Source organism: Phaethon lepturus, unplaced genomic scaffold (assembly GCF_000687285.1).
Source record: "Phaethon lepturus isolate BGI_N335 unplaced genomic scaffold, ASM68728v1 scaffold49435, whole genome shotgun sequence".
NCBI lineage: Eukaryota > Metazoa > Chordata > Aves > Phaethontiformes > Phaethontidae > Phaethon > Phaethon lepturus.
The window spans coordinates 13,404-38,897 of NW_010542221.1; the positions used below are offsets into that span (position 1 = coordinate 13,404).

Consider the following 25,494-nt stretch of genomic DNA (forward strand, 5'->3'; position numbering starts at 1 on the left):
GTAAAAGGAAAAAACATTAAATCTCGAAATTCTTGCTTTGCGAGTAGAGTGTTTTATTTATTTTGGAGTTTGTTCTTTTTGATTCATGTATGGCTATTGTAGGACTTTGTTATTAGGAAAGAGTTGTGTTGAGAAAACAAGCTGCTTGTACTTGGACCATCTTCACTGAAGAACCATGTTAATCGTGACAGACTTGGTTGTTTTTTCAGAGTTAGACTATTAGGTTAGATATATTTTCCAGGTAGTTTCTTGACTGCCATCAAAACGATGTATTTTAACAGAAAAGTATTTCTGGAAGGTTGTTGCAAGAAAAAAGGCAGGTGGTTTATTTGGATGACAGTTTGCAAAACCACCCACGAGATGGCATCCTTTCTCCTGCTGCTGGAGGAAACTGGTTTTCTGCTCCAGTCTGGCAGGCTCAGCCTGATGTAAAAACCATCAGCTGGGCACCTTAAGAAGGGTCAGCTAGTCTAATGAAAGTTGTTCATTGTTCATATCAAATATTTTAAAATCTGTTTAATGCTACATGCACACAATCATCTTCTCCATGTCCAGTACTTAGGGTAGTAACTTGCTATGAAAAAGATCTGTACATGTTTCTCGAACGGCATACAGAGCGGAGTGTTTTTCCAACCAACTCTATAAACTTCATATTTACACCACCCATTCTTCACCTTGTCTTGTTTAATTGCCTGGTTATCTTCTCCCCACCCCAAGCCTTAGAATTGCATCCTCTAAAGCAGCACTGTTACTGTTCTGACATTCCCTTCTGTGGCATGAAGAAGATAGCCGAATAAAAAATGAGGGTTCTTCTTCTGTGAGCCTGTAATCTAAACAAGCTTTTTTTGCTGCTGCTTGTCTATGTTTGATTGGTATTGCCTTCGTCCTTTACTGAATTAGCCAGGTGATTTTGCTATCCATAAGCAGATACACCCTGGAGTACAGAATGATGCAAAATGATGTGCATCAGGTATGTTTTAAAGATGAGGGAGCTAGTAAGTCAGATACTGAAAGTCATTGATAGCAGCTGACAAGGCTTAATGCCAAATTTGTCTTTGTATTTATCCATAAGTGGCAGAAGATTGCAAGTTTTGAAAGGTGGAAGTTTTGCTGAGAAGTTATGCAAATTTGTGGACCACAAGCAACTGCTTCAGAGGAGTTCTAGTCCAAGCATTTTTTTTTCTTTTTTTAGAGAATAAATAGTAATGTATGATGTGGGGTTTGTTATAGTGGTTTGGTGTGTGGGGGTTTTTGTTTGTTTTATTTTGGGTTTTTTTAATTGGAAGTAGTGACTATGTAAAGCTTTTAACGCTTTCACCTGCTGGGCTCAAAGATCCTTGCATGCACAGCAGAATTATTTTATATCAGTGATAGCTTTTTGATGTTAGAGTAATCTAGGATTGGAAGGCAATCGAATATATTGTTAATGACCTATTTAGGTAGGTCTTTCCTTTTTCAGGCACCATTTTATGTTGCAGATAGTATTGTCAGCTTAGGCTTGATATTTGTATGTGGAAGATAAAGCAAAAGATTTTGTTCATATTACTTTTCGGAATCATTTTCCTTTTTTCCATGCACATCACAGGGAAGCAATGGAGAAATCAGCTGTCCTTTTCTGAAGGGCCATGGAATACAGTATGGAAATTAAAGGTGAGGCTGATGTATCGGAAAGAAAAGCAGTGTGCTTGGACTCTCCTGTGTTGCTCAGAAGCTCCAATCATGGTCCTGCACATTCTTGAGTTGCATCTAATTGCAGTTATGTTGGGAGGCATGTATCAGCCCCCCTCGACCCTATGGTGTAAGGTTGACCTGGGGAGTCTTAGGTTTAATGAGGGACTCCTAGGTTTAATGAAGCATGAGTTTGGACAGTACCTATAGTTGTCCTTCAATTTGCAAGGGTGAATTTAGTTGGCTTCAGTGATGATACTGCATTAAGCTGCTGTAGTTGTTTTGTGTGCTTGCTGTCCAGGCCTGTAAAGAGAAGTGCGGATTTGACAGGAATTCAGGCCAGTGCGTAAGGACCATTTTCGCTTAGTGGAGCCTGCCAGCTGCAGACAGCAGACACTGATCTGCTGACCTGTCGCCTAGAGCCAAAGAAGTGAACCTGTTAATGCTGACCTGGTTTTCTTTCTGAAACAGCTGTGGGCTGGCTGGCTGACAAATCTTGGGGACTAGCTTCCTGCAATGTCTGAGGCCAATTAAGAAGAGATAGTGTGAATGTGTATGCATTTCCTCTCTAAGAAAGGGTTTAATTAAGAGGCAAGCATCTCTATTTAGTACAGTGGTTAGCACAGTTGTAATTTGTAATTACACAGGTGCTACACTCAGTACGGGAAGTCCTTCTATGCAGAATCTGCTTTTGGAGTTGGGGGAAGGGAGTAGAGAGGGAGGGAAAAGGGAATCAGATTTCTTGATTCTGCATTTAGTGGTGGATTAGTGCTCTTTTTTTTTTTTCAGTGAATAGAAGAGAAGGGAGAATATTGGAGTTCTCTACTTTCCTTTTTGAATCTTGATTAACTATGCTTAGCTACTCTGTGCTCTCTTCCATCCAAGGCATTGAATATCTTTGCAGTAGTGAATGAAACTCATAATCTTCTCCTTTCTCACAAGGTAGTAATTTACCTTTCTCTGAATGTCCCTTATGAATAAGTGGTTACTGGTTTAAAAAAAAAAATCTGTTGACAGATATACTAAGCAGTGCATGCTGAAATAATTTGAATTGCTCATATGTGTTTCTGGATACTTAATTAACTGCAGCCAATCAAGACAAGACTGGGGGTTACTGTTGCTAGTTCCAGTAATGCCGTAATTCTGGCATAATTGCTCCATAGTTGAGCAAATATTTTTACTGGAGTAGCCTATTGTTGCCCTCTGGTCTCTTGTAACCAAGCAAGAAATTGATCACTTAAAAACAATTAAGTGTTTGATGCTGTCTGTAACTGTATCGTTGACCTGAACTTAAGTCCTAATTTCTATGTTGTGAGGGGGTGAGTTCGTCTGGGTTGGCTAATGGTGGCCCCCTATTTTAGCGCTAAGTCCCTAATTGGAAAAGAAAATTAGAATTAGCATTGTAGAAGGATATTGAAACTTCATTTTGTACATAAGTTTTATGTAAATAATTGTAATTTATGATCTGTGAACATATTGAAAATTACATGACTGCTGTTCACAAGATTCCCAGTATAAAACAAGCTGTCTCATCACAGTGGGAATTCCCAGGGCACCAAAAAGGGAGATAAACACTATGTAGGGGGAAACAGTAATTAAAAAAAACCTCCACAAACAAACAAAAAAAAAACCAAAACAAAAAAATAGGTTATACTTATTAGAGAAACTTTATAGTTACGAGGTCTCAGCTTACCTCATTGAAAGGTTATCTGCTGTTGTCCTGTACAGACACAGTACTACATTTTACAGTTACTCTTAAGAGCTTAACTTTGTTATCAAAAAATTTGCCTTCCACTGAAGTTGAAGGCTTGATAGATGTTAAAGAACTCACTTGATGAAGAGGCCCAGTGTTTGCAGGTTGCTAATATTCTGCAAAATCTCTCAAAATAGGGCTTTCTTCTGGCTTCTGCATGGGAATTAATGCTGTGTGAATGTCTCTGGCATAGTTCTGCAGGACAAGTTAGTCTCAACTTAGAGCACTTCTACCATTCCTGTCAGGTGGGACTTCTGACTCGAGTGTCTGTGTGAAAATGTTCTGTTCCTACCGGGTACTTTGTGGTTCTGTGAGCACTGCAGCTGAAAGAGTTGGTCCTGCATAGCAAAAAGTAATCTAGAATGGAAAACAGTTTTCATCCAGATGGTTCCCTCATCAGGTTTACTGTGTGGGTGCATAAATACTTGTGCTGTTCCAAAGCAGGGCAGAGGAAGTGGCAATGAGCAGCCAGGGTTGTTAGGATTGATGAGGATAATAATTGTGTTTATTTAGAAATAAAGGTTATATGCTCAGTATTTTTAGGACTTAGGATGTGTAAAAGATGAAAGCATTGCTTTAGAAGCATTTAAAATCTTTAGAGGGGAGTGCCTGGATGGTTTCAAGGGGGATCTTTGTCTTTAGAGAGAGAGGTAGAAATTCCAAGAGAAAACTAACTGTGGTTTAGAACAATAATGGTATGTGTACTGAAGCCACCATTCTTTACATAGAGAAGTCTTGGAGGAAGCTGTCACACCTATTGAATGTGACATGCAGCATATGCTGGACTATTGCTCTAAGCTCTTCTGTTTTTCGTTATCCTGTTATCTTATGTTAAAATGTACATTATTTTTCACTTTCTGCAGTGCCTTAGGTTTTAGCTTTCCTTGACAGAATGCTTTTCATGCATGGTGGGGAGAAAGTGTTCCTTTGTCATCTCAAAATCTGAAGTTCCAGTTTTCAGTGTAGTCAGAATGTACTTTTGGGAGACTTCAGGCCATGTTTGGGTGTTGGGAGTAATGTATTTAAATGTGATGTTTGGAAGCCTGACATCAAATCTGTTCTTTAGCCAGAGTTTAGTCTTCTCCCATTCTCATGGTGTTGATCCACTTAATTTTAATATGGCAACCATCTGCGCCTCTTTTCATAGATTTCTTAAAATATTGTAGGTCTGTTCCTGCTAGTGCTTCACTGAAATGCTGGGCAAAGCTTCCTGCTGCATTTTCCAATCAGATATTAATTTTCTCCCAAAACGCTGTACTTATCTCTGATGTTCAAAAATATTAGTGTTCTTTCTCCTTTGCCATTAATGCTTTTATTTGCATTTGAATATATGAGTAGTAAGTCTTGAGGCTAAAGGAAAGATAGGAAGAGTGTAAAACATAATGGATGAGCACCTGACATCTAGGCAGATGGAGGCTGTAATGTATAATCAGAGAATCAGGGTAAGAAGTAAGCAAGCTCACATCAAAAATATGTCTGTCCTTGCTTTGCATTTCAAAGCTTTGGGAACAGTAAAGAAACTGCCTTTCCAGGATCACAGATTGAGCATTCTGGAGACGGAGAAAATGATTGAACAATAGCTTAGCACACGATCCATCTTCTTTGGTGAAGAATAATTTGAGGAACTTTGGTAGTTTGCCTGCAGGAACTGTATGGAGAATAATGACATCAAAGAAAAGATGGACGATTCTTACTAGGGGAATAAGAACTTTAATTTGGAAGTGAGGATGCCAATGGACCCTTTTTTTAACTGGGAAATATCACTTCTTTTTCCATGAACTTTTTATTAGAATATAGAGCATTTCCCAGCTTGAATATAGAGTGCATTTCCCAAACCAATAACCTTAAGGCTCTTCTTGCACTAGGAACATGAGTGTGTTAGAAATGTGTGCCGCTGTTGTCTTCTGCATAGCAAGGGATTTGTTTGCCATAGGGGACTCCCCAGCCTGAGACTTCATTTTGCCTTGCTGCCGTATTTCTTGCAAGTAGTGTTTGAGATGCTGTTGAAAAAAAGTGGGGTAAAAAGTAGCTTGCTTTCTTCCAGCATGTAGTGACCCATGTTATGTGTAAATGGCTTGAACTTAGGTGCTCACTCTGCTGTGAAGGAGAAGCTTTCAAAAATATAGACACTGTTATAAAGAGTTGCTTTCCTTATATTAAGCAGTCCTGTTTGCCTTAAAGTGAAATTATCATTTAAATAGAAGAGACTAATCAGCAAGGGGATGGTTTGCTACTGTCAGACAGCTCAAATGTTCCTGCTTGATTTTTATTCAGTCTCTCATTTGGTCATCTCCGCAAACCCTATAACCACTATAATCTCTAGCTCATTTTTAATTTTACCTTTCCATTTCCGTTTTAGCATCTTTCAGTATTTCAGTTCTAAATTTTCTGCTGGGGCTGTTGATGTGCTTTGCCTTCCCTCTCCCTTAGGTGTGCAGCGTATTATACCTCATTTATCCCCAAAGTTTTGTTTTTGCAGGGAAACTTTTAGACAAAAACATAAAAATGGATCCTGTACATGCTTCTTGAGGATGATTTTGTTTTAGTGTAGCAATGCCTTTTTCAAAACCTTTCTCCAAGTGCACAGGCCCTTTCTAAGTAGAAGCAAACCCAAATGCCTCGGTAAGTACTCAAACTCTTGTCTTGTGCTACTCCGTTGTACTAGTGGGCATGGCCTTTATTTACAGGGCAAGGAATCTACGTTCTTCATTGGATCAAGGAGTACCAAGATGGATTGTGTCAGACTAACATAACAGCTTCCTTTGTCTGGAGAATGGATTATCTTATCAAATAAAACACAATAGATCTTATTTATTTGAACTTCACTAAACATTTGATCGAGAGCACCACTTGGGAAAGTATAAACCATGTGGGAAGAGATGGAAGTTAATAGAAGAATTGTAGGGTATGAGGAATTGTTTAAGCAGGGATGGATTTAGTATTGTTGAAAGGAAAATGTGAGGATAAGTAGAATTCCTCAAAGATTAGCCTTAGGATCTGCTTTATTTAGTATTTCTATTAATGGTTTTGGTGCAAAAATTTGGTGTGTGCTGATAAAACTTGTCTAATGATGCCAAGTTCAGAGGATTCGTAAATACACAAAAGCTGGATATGCAGAACTCAGTGACCCTAAGGATTAGAGTAAAGAAGTGAGACAAAATTCAATGAAACAAAACACAAGGCTCCCCAGAACTGGGAGCTGAATACAAGCTTCTTTTGTAAAATATGGCACATGCAGTGGAAAGGACTAGAAGGGCTGTGTACTTGTTTACAACAGGATGGCTGCTAAGTCTCACACATAAGATGCACCAGGAGAAAAACTTCCATGGAGGTGCAAGTGTTCAAGTGCCTCTGTAGATGGCTTGGGAGATGCTTCTCAGAGTTCTGATCACCCTCTGTGGAGGAAGGCAGCGGGAACTAAATGCAGCAAAGGGATGCTGGTAGGAGCCTGAGAGGCCCCTGAACCAGTGGGGAGTGGAGGGACTGGTCTCCTCTAGCAAAGGCTGGCAGGAGATGTAATTGCTGCGAACAAATACATGGATAGAAGGAAGCAGGATCAATACCAGTGAAAAAAAACCCCATCTATACTAAAGATTAGTATTGGCATTTAAATCAAATCACTGCAACCCTGCCATGAATACAGCTTAGAAGGAGTTCTGACTTTTAGGGAGACTTAAGTTCTGAATGCAGCTTCCAGTGGAGGCAAAAGTACACAAATTACTGCTTCTACGTTGAAGCTTCAGAAGGTTATGGATGAGATAACTCGAGTTCATAATAGCAAAGGACTAGACAGGACCTAAACTAAAAGCTTCTTTTCAGTCCCACTTTCATGTGGATGTGTATGTACCAATCTGTAAGCAGGGGAAATGGGCTCAAGAATAGGAAGAGTGGAGCAGTATATTTAAGGTTGGAATTACAGTCATTGTTTAATATCAGGATTCTGAAAACTGCAATTGGGAAAGGGGGGGTGTGTGTTACTGGATAAAAGTAGACGTGTCCACCTTTGTGCCCACGCAGAACAACAGCTGTGGACAGGGACCTGAAGTGTGAGAACAGCTGACCTTTGTGTTTGTATTGAGAAATAACCAGTTTGCTGAAAAATGTGCTGAACTATTAAGAAGACCTTATCTGCCAGTGTAGATGAGACAGAAATATGATTTGTATTGTCTGTAATGCTTTTCTGATCCTATTTGGTGCAGGTTATCTTGATGGTGTTTTGAAAATGATTCAATCCTGGTTAGTGCTTAACCTCATCAATGCCTAGACAAGGATGCATGCTTCTGATGGTAGCTAGGAAGGTGCTACTTTAATTCTTTGTCTTTGGTTTGCCATCAGTGCAGGGGGGAGTTCTGTACTGGATCAGCCAAGAAAGGTCTAAGTTTCAGTTTTAACTGTACTTAACAGGTTAGCTAGCATAGCAACATCAAGGTGGGGTGGGGAAAAAATTGGAAATGTGTGAGCATTAAACTGTTTGAGTCTTTGAGCATCTTTAAAATGCTCCTAGCTCTGACAAGCTAGCTTAAAGGCCCTGTGATGATATTATGTAAGCCTTGTCCTTAAGCTTCAGTCTTTCCTCCCTTGGGACCTCTTTGACAGTGAATATTTTTGAGCAAGGCACGTCTTTACCTGGGCTATATTCTCTTTCATCACAAGCTACGTTATTAAAGGGAATATGCTTGTAGATATAACTTTGTGCATGCGTTGTTTGGAGAGGAAAAATTAACGTGGCTTCTAGAAGCAAAAGCGCTGCACAATATTTTCAAGCATTTCATAAAGGGTATAGTGAGCTTGAAATGTTAGTGAGTTAAAAGATTAATGTGATAAGTGCCTCAAGGTTCTCTTGAACTAGCTGTGATTATGTAAGTGTTGTTTGTTATTTTAAAATAACTTACAGCACAGAAATTGTCGCGTTGGACTGGATTATTTACTAATCCATCTCTGGGCCAGGGTTGAAGGCAATGGTATCCTGGTCTAGATAGGAAAATCCAGAGTAATGTGCAAGACTTGAAGCAGACTTTTAGAATGGAGGTTTGTTAACTGTCATCAGCATGGATTTTGTTTTAAGCAGATTTTAAGAAGTTTATTTAGTGTCCCTCCACCTTCTCAAAAGTAAAATCTCCTGCAAATGGGAGATATTATGCATAGAATAAATTAAAAATGTTTTTCTTTGATACTCTTTCAGTTATAGTCTTTTTTTATTTGAAACTATATGTAACAAAGTTGCAAAGTATTAGAAGTAAGAATCTTAAATTGCTGCTGTTTCTCTAAATGATGCCTTTTTATCTTGCAGTTTTCTTTGAGGAGACAAAATGAAAAGTATTTTCTCTTAACTTTGTGATGTGATTTTTTTTTAACTGTGTGGTTGCTCCTTCCTCTATGTAGTATGCTACTATGCTGTTACGTGTGTTATGCAGGCTTGTTGGCATTATGTGTCTCTTCTCCCAGAACTGTAAGCTAGAAAGTCCAATCTGAAGTGAGCTGCCTGAATGAGAGCAGACACTGCACCAGGCTGTCGAGAGGATTGGGCCTGTGATAACTGTCAAGATTCCCATTTTGAAAGCAGAGATGGGAGGTGGTGGGGGCTGAGTGGACCCTTGTGTTTAGTGAACACCTGGAATCAGTTAGTGTCGAGGTTATTTTCAATGTGCTGACCTAAACAGCTGAAGTAAGAGCTCAGGGCTCCTGTTTTCAAATGAAGCTTTCTGTGGGGGTAGAATGGCTTGTAGAAAATGGAGCCAGGCCTTTGCATCAAAAAGATGATAAACCAAGCCCAACTATTCCCTGTAGCCAAGGCAGCTAGAAGGTGGAGGTGTATGGAACCTTCTTTCCCTCCCTGCTACCAATGTAAAATGCAGGGAGTGCATTGGCAAAGCTTATTTTATCAAAATTTTTGTCCCCCTTGTGGCTGTTGATGCACTAAAATGTGCTCTGCATTATTTTGCTTATCACCTGGTACTGAAAAGTTTGGTGTAATGAAGTCGTCCTCTTCCAAGAATCACATTCTGCAACAGACACAATACGTTTGGGAATAGCGTGTTAGAAACCTCTGTCTGTTGAAGCAGCTCTCAACTTTACTGCCTTTTGCTATAAACAGAAATAGGATCTGTCAGAGAGCCTGACCTTCCAATACAGGCAGAGTTTTGTCTTTTCTAGAAATGTATTTACTTGAAGTCTTGAGCATCTCTTCTCTCCTTTTCTAGTATCGCTTTGACTCAATCCTTACCCAGTCCCTTTGTGTTATTCTCAACTCTCTTGTCAACCAAGTCAACAATTGCTGCGCCTCTTTGTGGGGAGTAATGAGCAACTATGGCAAGAATCATTTTCTAGCACAAGTTGTTCTTGCTGGAATTGCTTTTGAATTCTCATTACTTGTTTAAGCTCTCTTCCAGAGATACTCTGATATGAACAGCGTAGTGAAAGGAAGATCAATCTTTTGAGTGGGAAGAAATACGAAATTCTGGATTTTCCTGAGTTATACCCTGCTGACCGAGCTAATTTCTCTCCTATTTTAATGAAACAATCATTCTCTTTCTGTGGTACACATGAAGCTGTTCAGTGAAGGCTTGAAATCCTACTAACTTTTCTAAGAACAGAAATAGGGTATCTGGCTTTGAGAATGTGTTCAGTATCAGTATCCTCAGTTAAAGAAGTCAGCTGTTCATCAGCTTGGACAGCTTTTGATGATACTTCACAGCTCTGCTATTGTCTCAGTTCAGAAAATGATGCTTTAACCTAGTTATGATTTTTCCTTTTACTCGGTTTTGCTAGTACATTTGCAAATAACAATTTCTGACTGTATGCTTTTTGTATGCCCAGAGTTAAAGCTTTGTGGCTTCAGGTGGTTTTCTGCAAATTTAGCAGCCAAGGTTGATGGCATCAAGTCTATTTTGTGACAAGCCTTTCATTTAGACTTGATTGTTTCCAGTGTGAGTTTGGCAAAGACATCATCTGCTTTCTGGATAGCTGGCCCACTTGTCAAGGTGACAGAACACCTATTGGCTTGCTTGTCTGCAAGTAGCTGGCAAGGGGAAATGCAATTGGCACTTTGTAATAACTGATATGTTTGGAAGGCTGGTGGAGAGGAAGAGTGAAAAAGTGCTCTGATTTTTATTTTTGTTTTTATTTTTTTGCAATTGGGTAGACATAGGTTTTGGAAAATGTGTGTGCTCCTGTTTATATGGCTTATGATAGCTGCTAAAGCTAAACATGCTATTTCTCAGTGTCAGTCATTTGACTGCAGTTAGATATTTAAAATAGCTTTTTTCTAAAATATTTGTCTGTTTCTTGTATCCTGTACTGTTCTTTGCAATGATGGTGTGTCTAGGTCAGTAGAGTTTCACAGAATCATAGAATGCCAGGTTGGAAGGGTCCTCAGGATCACCTGGTCCAACCTTTCATGGCAAAAGCATGGTCTAGACAGGATGACTCTGTCCAGATGAATATTAAAAGTGTCCAATGTTGGGGAAAAGTTTGGAGGATACAAATTAAACACATTTGCTTTAGTCAGCCATTCTGTTTTATGTTTTCATGATGGTTAAGTATTTGCCAGAAGTGACTTTCATGGACAGTCTCTAGTACCGTATGATATTAGTAGCTAAGTGTCAGACAAATCTGATAATATACAGTGTTAAAAGAACTGCACTTTTTTGTCTGAAATTGTAAGGGCTACAGAAGAAACATTTGCCCCTTCAGACTGAAATGTCAGAAGGACAGTTACTGAAGTTTTAGCATCCCTATCGGTCCATGGCTTTTGTCAGGGAGATGCTTTTGGAATTAAGTTGGGAATCAGATCTGTGGTCTAGGGACTAAGTCACTACGTGGAATTTGATGGAATTGTATCTGACAAGAATCTTGCTGATGGCCTCAAATTGCATGTGGGTTTTCATAGTTTTAAGGAGCTGTCTCTCACTAGGTTGTTTCTTACCCCTTTCTGTGCTTGGTAGTTTGGAATAGTTAGGTCTGTGCATGCTGTCCTCTGCATTTTCCCCCCTTGCTGTGCTAGGGGAGTCTAAGGGACGTGGCTGAAATGAGAAGGAAATAACTACCTTCTCCTCCACAAACTGCTGCGTTTGTCAGAGGCAGCTTGAGGGCCCAAGTTGTCTTGCTCTTGTGCAAGAGCTGCAATTCCCTTCTGTCTGAACAATAAGCTTTGTATCTGTTTGTACAGTAATGAACTGCTTTTGTTTCCTTCAGAAATGTGCTCTGCTGTCTGGAGCGTTTCCATTTACAGACAACCCTTGCCAAATTAATTTTATTTAATTATCTCCCAGGGCTAAGCTTGAATACATTTTGTGTTAAATTCACCATTTCTCCCTCTTCTGAACGAAATGGACTTAATATCCTTGTTTAAAATCTGATTAAAACTAAAATTGAGTTTTTTGAAGTCTGATTATCCCATGAAATGGAATTTTTAAACCTAATTATGAATGGATTTGCATACATTTTTAGCACCATTGAAAAGAAAGTTGAAATAAATTTATTAATGAAATCCTCTTCTGCTGTCTCTTTTGGGCCATGACGATTGCTGGAGAGTAGAGGAGGAGGGAAGGCGAGAATAAAACCCCCTCTCTCTTTTGAAATGTCGTGTCCCCCCCAATTATTTCCAGACCTGGTTTGACCCTGTCTCATTTTTATTCCTCTGCCACACAGCCCAATTTAGGTAATTCATGGCCTTTCAGAGGGTAACTACACAGTTGAGCTGGTTTCATGTATTTAAAGCTTTTGTGCTTTTTGAAGGGAGGATGTGGGGGAGCAACACTTATTTCAACTATTATGTTCTTCCCCTTCTTTTCTGAGGTAGCCCTGATACAAAACCAATAGGCAGCTCTCGTTCCTCCTTTCTGCAAAGCTGTATGTTTAAGCATTTATTTTAAGCCTGATAAAAATGGATAGTTTTATAGACCATGGTGGATGTGTACATGGGATTTGTGATTGTTTGTGTACTTCCCTGGGTTTGAAGCAAAAAGTTTCTTTGTAGGATATATTTGAATCTCTCACTACAGTAATGGTGCCCATTCCCTCAGGATTTTGGAAGTGGTCCTCTGGAAAAAGGAGTGCCAGTGGAGGATGTATCTGCTTGCTTGACTTCAGCTTTTTGAAGCAGGTGCAAAGAGCAGCAAGATGCCTGTACAGAGAGGTGTTGGTTTCATGTGGAGGCTTGTACTGTTGAACCTTTCTGTACGTTTCTTGCACCGATTGAAAAGTTCATCATCTTGAACATGTGGCTTGCTTTTTTTTTTGTCGGTCATCCTCTTACCCAGGGTTGCAAAGAGTACAAAGAGCTCTTTGCACTGCATAAGCATTAGTTGGAAAATTTTAAGTGTCTTCACTCTGTTGTATGCTGTGTGCAGATTTTTTTTCTTGTCAAAAAATTACAGCAAATGTGGTAGAAAAAAGATGTTTTGGATATTCAGAAATTCTGGACTTGATACGTGACTCTGCAAAGAGTAAATGCTCAGCATGTGGACAAGTGTATTGTAAGCATTTGCAAAGTTACTCTTGAGCAGAGGGACTTGTTTTCCATAAGCCTTTGCTTTTGTTTGAATCCTATCTTTGCAAGGTTACGTACGAAATGTAGTGGAGGTATCAAGTTCTAAAATAAATGTTTAATTCTGGCTCTGTTTCTTTGAGATGCTTCTCAAGTGGGGATTTTTATGAGGGAAGCTGTGGTTCAGCAGAGGAAGGAGGATTGAGCTGATGTTGGAGAATGCTTTTAGCTGGCAAATGCTCAAGTTATAAACCAGAATGGTTGAAGTAAATTAAAAATTTTCTCAGTAACATAACAGGAAAACTTGAGTATTCAGACAAGCTTAGGAGGAAAGCAGCTAACTGAGGTAGCTCTGCACCAGTGACTTTAAATTGTTTTGTGGTTTAATGGCTGCAGCTTTCATTTGTGCTTGCTCACTGAAACTACTGTCCAAAGTAGACACCTTTAGCATCCAAGTTATATAATACTTACTGTATAAATAGGACTCCCATTTACACTTGGGTTATGAATGCTTTGCAGCATCTCCCCAATCAAGCTCAAGTGCAATCTGAGGAGTTAAGAATATCAGATGCACCTTTTCCTCAAGTGTGGAGCTGATGGACAAAACTGTAGTCATGCCTGCAATGAGCAGAAACAGGAAGCTGCAGATCCTGCAGGAGCTAGGAGGAGATCTCTAATGGGGTAGACACTGTGAAGACTTCTGAAAGGATGTTTTTTAACTCCTTTGTTGTCTGGTTCTGTACCATTCATTCACCAATGAAAAAGTAACTGGTTGTGAGTAGTCCTGTATGCTGTATGTACAGTGTGATGAAATGAGATCTTGAAGGTAACTGTGCATGCAAGGAAGGATGTGAAAGTGATGTGAAAAAAGGATATTTGTTTCTTTTAATGGAGGGAATAGGTAGCTCTTTCTTTTCTGTGAATACATTTCAAATTTTAGAAGCTGCTTATCATCTATTTTCAGTAGTGCCTCCCCTAGTAGCTTCAGGCTTTGAAAGGGACTAAAACTTGACGATAGCAGTGAGCCAAGGTGGTGTCAAAGTGCTTGTGACACCAATCCAGTCCTTATCTTAATCCCAGTCACAGGAGCCTGTGGCAAAGACACAGGGAAGGCATAATTGCTTTTGGCTGCTCTGGACCTTGTGCTGGATGCAGGCAGCTGAGCTGATGTACTGGTTTGTGAGAGAGAGCTGGCAAAAGGAGAACAGTAATTGCTGAAATGCCACTGTTTACATCTTTAATGCGATTACAATATAGCAGTTCCACTTTCTATGAACAAGTCTTTAAGTCTGCTTCTATTTCCTTCTGACATGAATTATTCATTATTTATGGATGATGGTGATTGGGGTTTGGCTTTCACAGGCAGGTTTGTTATATCCACTTAGCACTGACTGCTTTGGCATGCCCTAGGACTCAGTTATTTTCCCAGCATTTGTTCTTAATGTTCATCATTCTTCTTGATGTTAAAACTTTCAAAGTATGTAATTCAGCTCTGGTTTTGGGAATGAGAGTCTGAGAGGGTGGAGTGAGTTGTTTTTTTTTTTCTTTTTTTTCTTTTTTTCTTTTTCTTTTTTGTATTTCTTTGTGGTGGGAAGCATAGGAAGAGCTTCTTATTTAAATCTATGCTTATTGCCAAGGCTGAGGGCAACTCTTTTATTGTCACTGTCTGTCAAAGAACCTGGATATGAGGTGCTTTATATTTGTGGCTTGGGAGATTTGGATGTTAAGGAAAGAAAGCAGAATTTCAAAATGAGATGGGATTGATGTGCTCTGCCCTTAAGGGAGAGTAGTTCTGGGGGCTGATGAGATTGGGATTTTGTACCGTCTTCCCCTGGCTGTAATACTGTGGTGCCAGCACCACTGTAGCAACACTTTTTGGGTTTTTCTCTTTTAATGACTTGTGTCATCTGGTTTGTACTGGGGCTGCAGTGTTTGAGTCTTGGTATGTCTCATGTTTTTAGTAGCTGCCTAGAGCTGATGTGTTAATGGTCTTCCATAAAACTTTTGGTCTGAAATGTTATTTGTCCTTCAGTTTGAATATTAAATTTTTAGAAACTTAAAAAAAAAAAAGTATGACAGAGAATTGCTGCATTTGTTTAAAGTTCTGAAAGCTTTTTTAAGCTAAACAGTTCAAAGAGCGCATCTCGCTAATCAGAGGAATATTTTTGCATCCCCGGGGTGGTCACAGTGTTTTAATTGGAACTTGGGGTTCTTTGAAGTCCTTTTTAATCCTCCCTGAGCTGGGGGAGAGGGTTTGAAGGCAGCACTGTAAGTCTGAAATTTCTTCATTTTATTTACATGTGTCTGGGGACGCGTGTAATTCGTTTTCCTGAAGCTAAGCTCACTTGCTGGCTTGTGGACAGCTGAGTGAGAAATGTGCTTCATTAAGTGGGGAGGTCTGAGACAGGCGGTGGGGGGTTATAGATAGTGCGCTCACGTGCTTACGGATTTGTTAAAACCGGTACCTGAGCTACAGGCTCTGAATGGTAAGTGAACTCAGTGGGAAATGATGCGATAGCTAAATGCGAGGCTAGACTAAGCAAAAAGCTAGGATTTAAACTCATGTCCTAGGATTAATTTATTAGTATGGCACTCAAAAATAGTGTTGCATACTGATATTTGACTGCTGTACAAGTTAAGAAACAGAAGATTTAGGGCACAGCTCTTATGCTTGACAGCTTCCAACATCCTTTAAATCAATATGGGGTTAAATTTTCTTACATTGGAGTTGACTTACAGAGTTTTTTGGGTGTCCTAGTCAGAGCGCTTAAATGTTTTGTGCCCTAGATTCTAAACTTAAGGCCGCCTTTGGTCTGGTTTCTAGAGAAATCTAGTTCTGTCCTGAAGTGTATTATGCGCTTCATATATCCACCACGAATGGACCCTCAATGGTAGCTGGTGGCTTTTGTACCATCTTAATACAAAAAACTTGTAGGAATATGCTGCTGACAGCACAAGCATTTTCCTGAGGCGTTTTCTACTTTATTTGTTCCACTGTTAATTTTCATGTTAAGTATCATTTATCAGCCATGTGTTTTCAGTACTTCAGTAAGGTTTTTAACCTCCCACGTTTGCTGAAACTAGGATGTTCCACTTTTCTGCTTCTGCCAGAGGTGAGCCCTCTGCTGTGAAAAGCTTTGAAATAATCTTTCCTTGGGTTTGGGTAGTTTTTAATTAATTGAAGCAACTGGCTTAACCTTAATCTTCTGTCTGAAAGAATAACTTAGTATTCCAGATGAACATGTAAGCAGTATGCTGTTCATTCTTTCTAAAATTATCATCATAAATTTGCTTGTGACTGATGTTGTTGGATGATATTAATAAAACAGTTAAAATAACTTCTACTGTAGTTTAAAGTTGCAGTTTGAAGTGCCATTCCTGCCATGAGCTTGAAGAGGTATGTGATTGTAATCAGAAGTAAATAAGAATAATATATGGAATGTCAAATCACTTTATATAAAGTAGCTGAAAATATTGTCTGGACTGTCACAAGGACTTGTAGGCAGTCATTATTAGTATTTCCTCTTGCTCAAGATTAGGGATTTTGTGTTACTGCTGGCTAATATTTTCAGCTGATAAGACTCTGGGAAAACAATGTGATCCATAAAGATGTTGAAGACAATACAAGGACTTAGATAAATTAATATTTTGCAAGGATTATCTCAGACAGGTGTCAAAAGAACAAGACTATCAATTTAGTGAAATGTGTAAAGTAGTCACATATACATATATTGTCAGTACCTGGCCTTGGTTACAGTATTAGCTCCCTTTCTTATCAGATGGAAGCCCTGGTTATCTGTAAAAATGATGTCTCTGTGTTAGTAATTTCCATGTGGGTAGAAGTTATGCCAGAAGGGTATGTTGGATACATGTGAGTTGTGGGGGTGTTTTTGTTGGTTGTTTTGTTGTTGGTGGTTGCTTGTGTTCCCCCCTGCCAAAAAAAAAAAAAAAAAAAGGCAGCTAATGTTGTCTATGATTTCTAGGCTGGTCAGAGTGTCTTCAAACGTCTTGGAAGGGACCTAGCAGAACGGAACTGGCAGAGGTTCAGTAAAATTATGTCAGGATTATGAACTCCAGTCTGTTTATTCGCATAAACTTTCTTGTGTAATTTGAAAGCTGAGGAGTTATATTTTTAACCTGAGATCCTTGTATTGTAACCAGCCATCCCTGCTGGCCCTCAGATGAGTGAGGAGCAAGTTTCTGAACTAGCGTTTAGTCATTGACATGAAATTTAGAAAGAGAAGCTTCTGCCTGATCTTCTGTAAGTTCAATTTATTTCCTTTATTTTGGTGTCAGGACACTTGCCCAGCTTTGTGTAATCCCACTAATTGGCCTGCAATAGTTTTCAGGGTTTCTAATGATCCTCTGTTGAATGAGATCTCTTTGAAAGATAGAACATCTCTCTATTCAGACTTTGTTTGCAATGAGCGTGTCTTTTTGTATTTCAGTCTTTGGTTTTCAGATATTAATTCTTTGTTTATGATTACTTACAGTTGTCTAAATGCCTTGACAATCTTTAGGATACCCATGTGGTTTGAATAAATAACTGGTACTCTGCTGGGATTCTGTTCTTCAGATTAGTCTGATTTACCCCCGCCCAGCTCCCTTGCTCCCTTCATTTTTCACAGCAAGTAGTTCACGTTATCCTCTCTGCCCAACTCTAGACTGTCACGATGATTGTTCCAACTCCATTGACAAATGGAAACTAGGAAAAACTACCCTAGTTATGACTCCCTAAAATAAGTAATTTTATTAATTTCATGACGTTATTTCTCCTTTAGCTGTTTTTTTTTCATCAAGTTAAGTTCATCATGGGGTAAAAGACTTAAAATAGCTTTTTATGCTGCTTCAGTAAAATGAAACATTGCATTATTAAATGTGTTTACATTTTGTGCTCAAAATCTTAAGGGCAGTAGGTATGAAACTATATGCCACAATAATTTCCTTTCAGCAGCATCATTAATATATAATTACATCCACGAAAACAAATTGCAAATTGAGAAAAAACATTTGCTGCTTTAATTGTAAAGATTGTGCTGATATTTACTCTAGTATTTGAGCAGCAACAGCCATTTTTTAAAATCCTTTATGATCACTTCCAACTGTACTACTTTTCTGCTACTGCTGGTAAATAGCTTTTAGAAGTTTGTGTGTTTTGGTTTTTTTCTGCTTAATCTCTAATCTGTCTTGGTGTTTTGGGGGAAAAGTTAAGCAAAAAGAACTGTTATCCACAGATGTCATCTTAGAGCCTTGAACAGTACAAGGCTATAATTGGTTTAGAATTTCAAACTAATTGTGAATGAATTGCCCTCCTTAATAGAGGATTTTTTTTTTCCCTTTAAGAGATGGAGCAGTGATGAGGGACAGTAAAAAAAATAGAGACAAGTGGGATGGAGAATGCAGTGCTGTGAGAATGCTGTTGTAGAAAGTCTCTGTTGCTAGAGACCAAGGATTTTCCTTGCATCATACCAAACAACGGTTTGAAAAGCATTCCAAAATCACTGGTTCTTATGGATTAGTAAGTACAATAGGTTTGTTGTTCTTCCTTGATAACCTGAAAAAGGGAAGACCTTAAGAAGTGTTTGTTTTCTTATATCGGAAGAACATAGGATGCAGAATATTTAATAGCTTTGCAGATATGCTCCATGTTTCTTGAGCTGTATATCAAATGGCTTATTGTTGCCTTTATAAACGGTTTCATTTTACGTAACTGAGTTTAAGCTACATTAAAATTCTTTTGTGTTGCAGCATGATTGAAACATGGGGACTCTCACTTTTTTCCCTGTGGGATAAGGCATAGCAATGCATGCTGCAAGAAGGAATTGATTTCATCTTCATCATACTACCGAAAAGATTGGCGTTTTGGTTTTGTCTAAGGAGAGAGTTAAGAACAGGGCATGGCAAAGCATGCTTTGATTGTTTTGAAAATGTCAAGTGCAAGTAAGAATTTTAGAGTCAATAATTTTTTTTTTAATTTATTCCTTTTTTATGCTACAAATCATTAGCTTTTGTGCCAAAAAGACCAAAGAATGGCAGCTGAGTAGAGTGGAGAGCAAAGCATGCTTTGCTGCAGTCGTACAAGTGGTCAGCCTTTGTGCTGTAATGTGAAACAGCAGAGCAATTAAAGGACACCCTGGTGGGTGAGCAGCAGTACAAATTGAGCTTCTGTGAGGATATACTTGTCATCAGTAAGAGCTCAAGATAGGTTATTCTGTTTTTCTAGTTAACTCTCTGTTTCCCTTGCTACTTCTGTGCTTTCTCTGCAGTAGTACCTATTTTTTTATGTTTAAAGCATAGTTAATTTTGGCTTATTAAGTTGGCTCTTAATGAAGTCTAATCTTGACAGTACTAAGACAAATCTTTGAGAGGTAGCATACAATTATTCATCCACTCCAAAAACCGAAACGATGACATGATTGTGGATCTCTTGCAGCGTAGGTAGCCTGGACTACTACTTCTCACCAGTTTGAGCGCCAGACTGACAGCTCACGTGTCTCACCCTTGAGCCCCATTACTTTTTCGATGTGGCTGATGTTACCTGACTCGGAGTGTAGCACTGTAAGCTCAATGAGAGCTTGAGGATATGTTTTGATGAGAAGACAGCTGAGACAGTTAACAGCTTCTTGTTGAAAGGGGGAATTTCAGCAAGCTGATTCAGACCTGATTTCAGTGGCAGAAAATGGAACCAAGCAAAGCCAGTGACTGCCACTTCAGTGGCAGCAGACAATTAGATTTGCTTGGCTGCTCTCACCAAATTGCACCCGGAAAAGAGAAACCTGTAAGTCTACAATGATCATTTGTGTGAGCTGGACACCTTTTGGGAAGGCAACGCTGTCTGGGCTTGCCATGTAAAAAGCTCAGCCATGTGCTCTAGCACTTTTTTAATCAAACTATAGAAAATTGCTTTTGTTTCACTGGGACCTCTCAAAGCTGTAAATTGCATGTCATGTGATTCACTATGCAATGACCTGACTCCTGGGTGAAGGTTAAAAAAAAATAAGGTGACCATTTTTGTCTTACAGTCCAAATCAGCGTGTTTGATACTACTATGTATAACATTCCCTTTCCTTGGTCTGTTAAAGCCTTTCACTTGTAAAGGTTACATTCAACTACGCAATGTGTGTGCTTAGGAAGTTTCTGTGGTTTGTTCTGTGCTTGCTGTTAGAGTAGTGGTAGGGATGAGAAAGAAGTTTGAAATGTTGAAATACCCGCCAAATGATTAATTTTTTCAAAAGTAAGATTAATTTTATCTTAATTGAGCTTAATTAAGATAATTGATTTCTTAAATATATCTTTAAAGTAGAAATGAAACTTGAAAAAGTAGTTGTTATGATGCTGTATCGTTAACTTTGGGCAGAAAAAAACTTTTTTCATTAAAAGCCAAAAAAGTCTATTGGCTGGAATCTAGGATAGTTTTCTTTCTTTTTTATTTTTTTTCCCCTCTTCAAATTATGACTTGATTGGATTAATTGCTAATTTTGCAGTTGCTTCAAAAGAGATATATCAGTTGTCTTTAGAATTGTCAAGAAGCTTATAAACACTTAAGATGCTTTGTTACAAATAAGTTGTTCTACTTCAAGTGGTTAATGGGAACATTTGCTTTGGTAAAGAGCAATTGCATTTGTTGATTCTATCTGTACACAGGTATGAGGTTTCTTTTCTAAATGAAGGGAACCTCAGAAGCTGAGATTGCTTATTGCTTTCAGTTTACACTTCGGATTTCCTCAGTTAACTTTGTACATAAATATTAAGCATGCAATTTATAGGAGAAACAGTGTAATGTATATCTTAGTTTTACTTTTTTGACAGCTCTTGGCACCTTAGTTTGAATAAAGGCAAGTGATTGCTCTTTAAAACATTTTAATCCATGTTACAAAACACTAAACGTGTCCTAACTGTCTAGGAAATTTTGAGAATTTATTTTTGTGAACAATGTGTGTAGCAGATTCCTTACCTTGTGGTTTAGTTAATACAGTTAGCCATTGAAAGGGAGGGTGTAGGCATAAAGACAAGTAGGTGCAACTACCTGGAGTGGAGCTTGAAGGGGCTTTTTTTCAAGAGAACTACTGTTGTGAAACTTAACTCTCAGAACTTCCAGGCCTGAACACCAGATTTTAGTGGCAATATTTTCCTTTAGTCTGGTGAAGGGGACCTAAGGTATGCTCCCAGGGAGGTGATACATAATTCAAGAGGAAAGGGATGTTGAGCAAGTTGCAGTTTTCTGATACAAACTTTGAGTTAATGTGACCAAATTGAACTTAAGGTCTCAGTGTTGCTGTATTTTGGGAAGTCTGTATGTGCTGTTGTGATTACTGTTATTTGCTGTACTTTCTTGAAGGGCAAGTCATCACAGGAACTGAGCTGCTTTTGGGCTTGCTGGGGAAGCTTAAGAAATAAGCGGGAGTTCTGTAAACCAGAGATAGGGGAGTTAAAGCAGTTGTAGAGCTCAAATATACAAAAAGGATGTTTGGGAGACTCGCTTCAAACATACAGGAAGACTATTACAGACATTCCACAACCTTTCTAATCACACAGAAATATTTAAAACAACTAAAATGTCTTTCCCGAAATCATCTGTTGTTGTCGTGTTATCGTTCTGTGTTTGTTCTTCAGATGCTGTTGTTTTCCTGCCTAGGAAGAAGATTAAACTCCTGTTTAAAAGTAGAAAAGGTCCTTCTTAGGAAGAGGAGAATTTCAAAATCTTGCATTTCTTATACATAGTATAGAAACAGATAAGGGACAAAATCTTTTATACTTTAAGGAGACTGCCTTTACCTGCCCCCCCCGGAAATTTTTCTATTTAAAAGAAAGAAGATGATGTGCTCTCCCTTTCTGTGCCTCTTTCTCTTTAAATGCTTCTGTCTCTGGTCTTTGTCAGTTAATTACATTTAAGTGTAAAACAGTTTATGGATCCACCTAAAATGCCATGGCAAAAACCTGGGAATGTTCCATTTCAATTTAATATGGTTTGAGACAACCAATTCTGTATGACTGTATATTCATACTGAATTAAAACTATAGAAAGAAATGTTAACAGACTTCCAAAACCAAGTAATTTTGAGTTATTTAGTATTGTGTGTTTATTCGTTTGCTAGTTTCAAGCAAATTTCATTAAAAAAAAAAGGCAGTGAAGAACTTGGTCCTCCCAACAGAGTTTACTAAGTGCCTGTTCTTCTCTTTAGTTTTTTGTCTTGCACTTCCATAGTTAAAATTTAATGTCAGATATCTAGCTGCAATCAAACCTCTTCCTTCGCTGTGAATTTTGAAACAATTTATAGAAGCAGTTAGAAGTTGACTCCCTAATAAATTATAAATTAAAAAATATTCCAATTTTTACTTTAACATCTTCATCTGCTTAGTGAGTCTTGGTTTAATGTTACTTCAACAGGTAATTCTCAGTGTGTAACTGTCATAGTTTATACTGAAATGGTAATAGATGCTTAACTAAGTTCAACAGCTTTCTAGCAAATGTCTATGAAGTGCCAGTTGTGTGCGTTAAAAAAACCCAAAAAGGCATAAAAAGATGTGTAAGCCATCTTCCTTGTTAAAAGTTAAAGTGTGCCAGTGGGTGCTTGAAAGTCATTGAGTGACTTGGATGGGCATGCCATTAAGTTAATTTTTCACTTCATTTGAACAGTTTTAGGTTTTTATCATTCTTAAATTGCTCCTTTTCAAATTATCTGCACTTCAAAGGAAGTCAAAGAGCTTTGGTTAACGGCAGTTTTGTCCCTCTCCTGCCTTACTGTGCTGCTAAACTATGCTGGATTAATTTGCTCATTTAGGGTAAAAAAAAAAAAACTTGTTTCCAAATTAGCCTTAAATTCTCTTGTATGTTTTGGGTTTTTTTTTGTTTTGTTTTTTTTTTTTGCTTAAATGTTATTGTAGAAGGAAATGCAGCCTCAGAATGGGATGCTGGGACGGAGGAAGAGTGTTCTAGCTTTTGGCTCCTTGTGCCTTACCCAGGAGAAAGGAACTGAAGTCAGTGGTTTAATCTGCACTCACATTTTGGAAGCCACTTTTTGTCATTTATTCTTCATGCTATCTCTGTAATTATGTGGCATCTGATGCAGTTTTAATAACATGCTGCTCTTGAATCATACTGTTAAGCGTGTGTTTCATTTACAGGTTTTTACATGGCTGATGCAAACTAGGTGTGAGTTTTTTCGTGGTTCCGTGGGCTCCATCATTACATGGGGAAGCAAGCTGTCTGCAGGTTCGCATAGTGACAGTGCAGAAAGAAGCAGCTTCTCAGAAAGGGAATTCTTGCTATGTTTATGTAAGGACAGAATTTCAAACTTCCCTCAAGTAGCAATGGTGATTCAAGTAGTGGTGTTAAGATATATTGTCAGGCAGATTCTCTTAAAGCAGACTTCTTGGCTTTTTAATACCGTTTTTCATATCAACTGCTCCATAGGGAATGGACGGAGCTTTAGCAGAAATTATATACAGCTAGCCCATCAGGCAAAGGCTCTCAAGGCCGGAACATCTTGAGGTCTGTTGGGATGCTGACAAATTTCTCTCTTTATGAGGAGTTGTTTTCAGAAACTTGTGAAATGAGAGGGCTGTTTACAGCAATGAGGGCTGGTGTGTATTTGCAGTGCTTTGGGAGTTGACCATTTCTCCTCAAATGGGAAGCTCGTCTGATTTAATTTCATTGTGCATGCACTGTCATTTCTCCGCTTGGAACTGTGTAAATTTGGCTTTTGCCAAATTGTGTGTGATCAGGATGGGATGTAGACCTGAAACAGGCTTTGAAACCTCTCAATAAAGGTATTTGACAGCAGAGTGCATCCGAGGGGTATCTTTCTCTGTGATCACCTGACATGATTTAGTTTTACAGAAAGTGAACTCTTCTTTAAAGGGGGTTAATACCCGTTGACTTTATTTTCTGTTATATATCTATGCTGCTTTACTTAAAAAAAAAAAAAAAAAAAAGTATCTAATGCCAATAAAACATCCTCCAGAAATAAGTGTAAACCTAAAGCTGCCAATTGCTGAAACTGAGATTGGAAGCTGATTGTTGATTTGAATTGCTGAACAGATGAGGATGATTGTTTTTTATTGGAAATCTGTCGGTAGCTATCATTCCTAGAAATCTGTGGCTTTTATAAACCCATCTCATTTTACTATTGGATTAATTTCAGTTCTCTGTCTCAGCGCTAATACATTATCGTATGAATTTATGAGAAAATAAGAAAAAAAATCAAGGCAAATATACTCTTCTGTGCATTAAAAAAAAAAAATCTGTGCAATTACTTCATTGATGCAGGGACCAAACACTTGTGCTGGGGGCTGGCACTCAACATGGCAAGAGAGATGCCTGATGCTAACTACCCTTGTGATAAATCTGCTATATTTAGTGGAATTATGAGAGGCTTAGAACTGCCTTTTTCAGAGCTTTGTTGACTTGGCATTAAATTTTACAAAGATTGTCCATGTTGAAATCAGTGTGTCTGCTTACAGCTTCTTTTTGCCAAACAGATAAGCATACCCAGTCCATTTCTGTCTGTTGTTTTCTATTTTTTGGTTTCTGGTGACTCTAGTGGGTGAAAGATGGTGAAGTGGAAAAGGAAACATAATTTGTAATTTTTTTTTCCTCATAAGCACTAATAGAAAGTTGCCTTTATCCTTAACTTATATCTAGATTTTTCTAGTTGGAAAGTACTGTGAAAGAGAACATCTACTTCCTTAATTCATGGGAAAAATCTGAGTCAGAAGTCCACTTCCTGCAGATAGAAGCTAATGAACCCATGTTGAAATCAGACTACAGCTTTATAGACTTCTCTTGTAGGTTTCTTGCTGTGTTTTTGGGTGGTGTTGTCTCCCTGTACCCTGCCGTGTCGTGTGTCTCCTCCCCTGTCCCCTTACACACTGTGGAGCATGTGAAACCAACTGTCTTCCACTTTCTGGCATGTGTTATCATTTATTTCTCCATTTATATAGCAGTAGAAAGAACCCGAGTCCTCCAACTTGCAGAACAAAGAGCAGTGTTAGATTTGAGCTCTTCACAGCGGAGATTCCAGGAAACCAGTGTTGTTTTTCCCCTGCTCTTGGGTTATCTGGAGATGTGGCTTGCATCAGACTGGGTTGAACTAGTTCTCCAGTGTTTGCTCTGATGCCCAGCCATTAAGTAGCCCTCAGTAAACAGATGGGTAACTGCTTAAATAAAGAATCCCTTCAGGCTCAGCTACAGGAGTTTGAAGTGTGTTATCTAGTGCTGCAACACATTTGAAAACCCAGGTGCATGTTGGCTTAAAATTGACTTGTGTCTGCTACCAGAATTTGAATCTTAGATGTTTTTCTCAAGTCATCTCCAGGTTGGTGTCTTGGTTTCTTCTCATAGCTTCCTTGACTGTTGAGTGTGATGTTTTCGAAGGATAGTGTTTCATCCTGTTCTGACAGATTTCTTTGCCATAATACATGTCTCCATTGTCTGAGGGAGACCACATCCATCTGTTTTATTATATATTGACTGTTAAGACTTGCATGTAACACAAGTGCTATTAGAAGCTTCAAAAGTTTCTGCTGAGGAAGGCTACAAGTGTGCATGGAAGCCAAAAGCAGGAACCTTTGAACTGGGATTACC

The 25,494-nt window shown here is 38.6% G+C and overlaps 1 protein-coding gene across 1 annotated transcript in view; it reads left to right on the top strand.

The window, feature by feature from the left end:
• The window catches only part of MAD1L1 (MAD1 mitotic arrest deficient-like 1 (yeast)), a gene marked incomplete at its 3' end in the record, with an annotated part of 39,362 nt that overhangs the window by 12,228 nt on the left and 1,640 nt on the right, over positions 1-25,494 (top strand). The window lies entirely within an intron of this gene.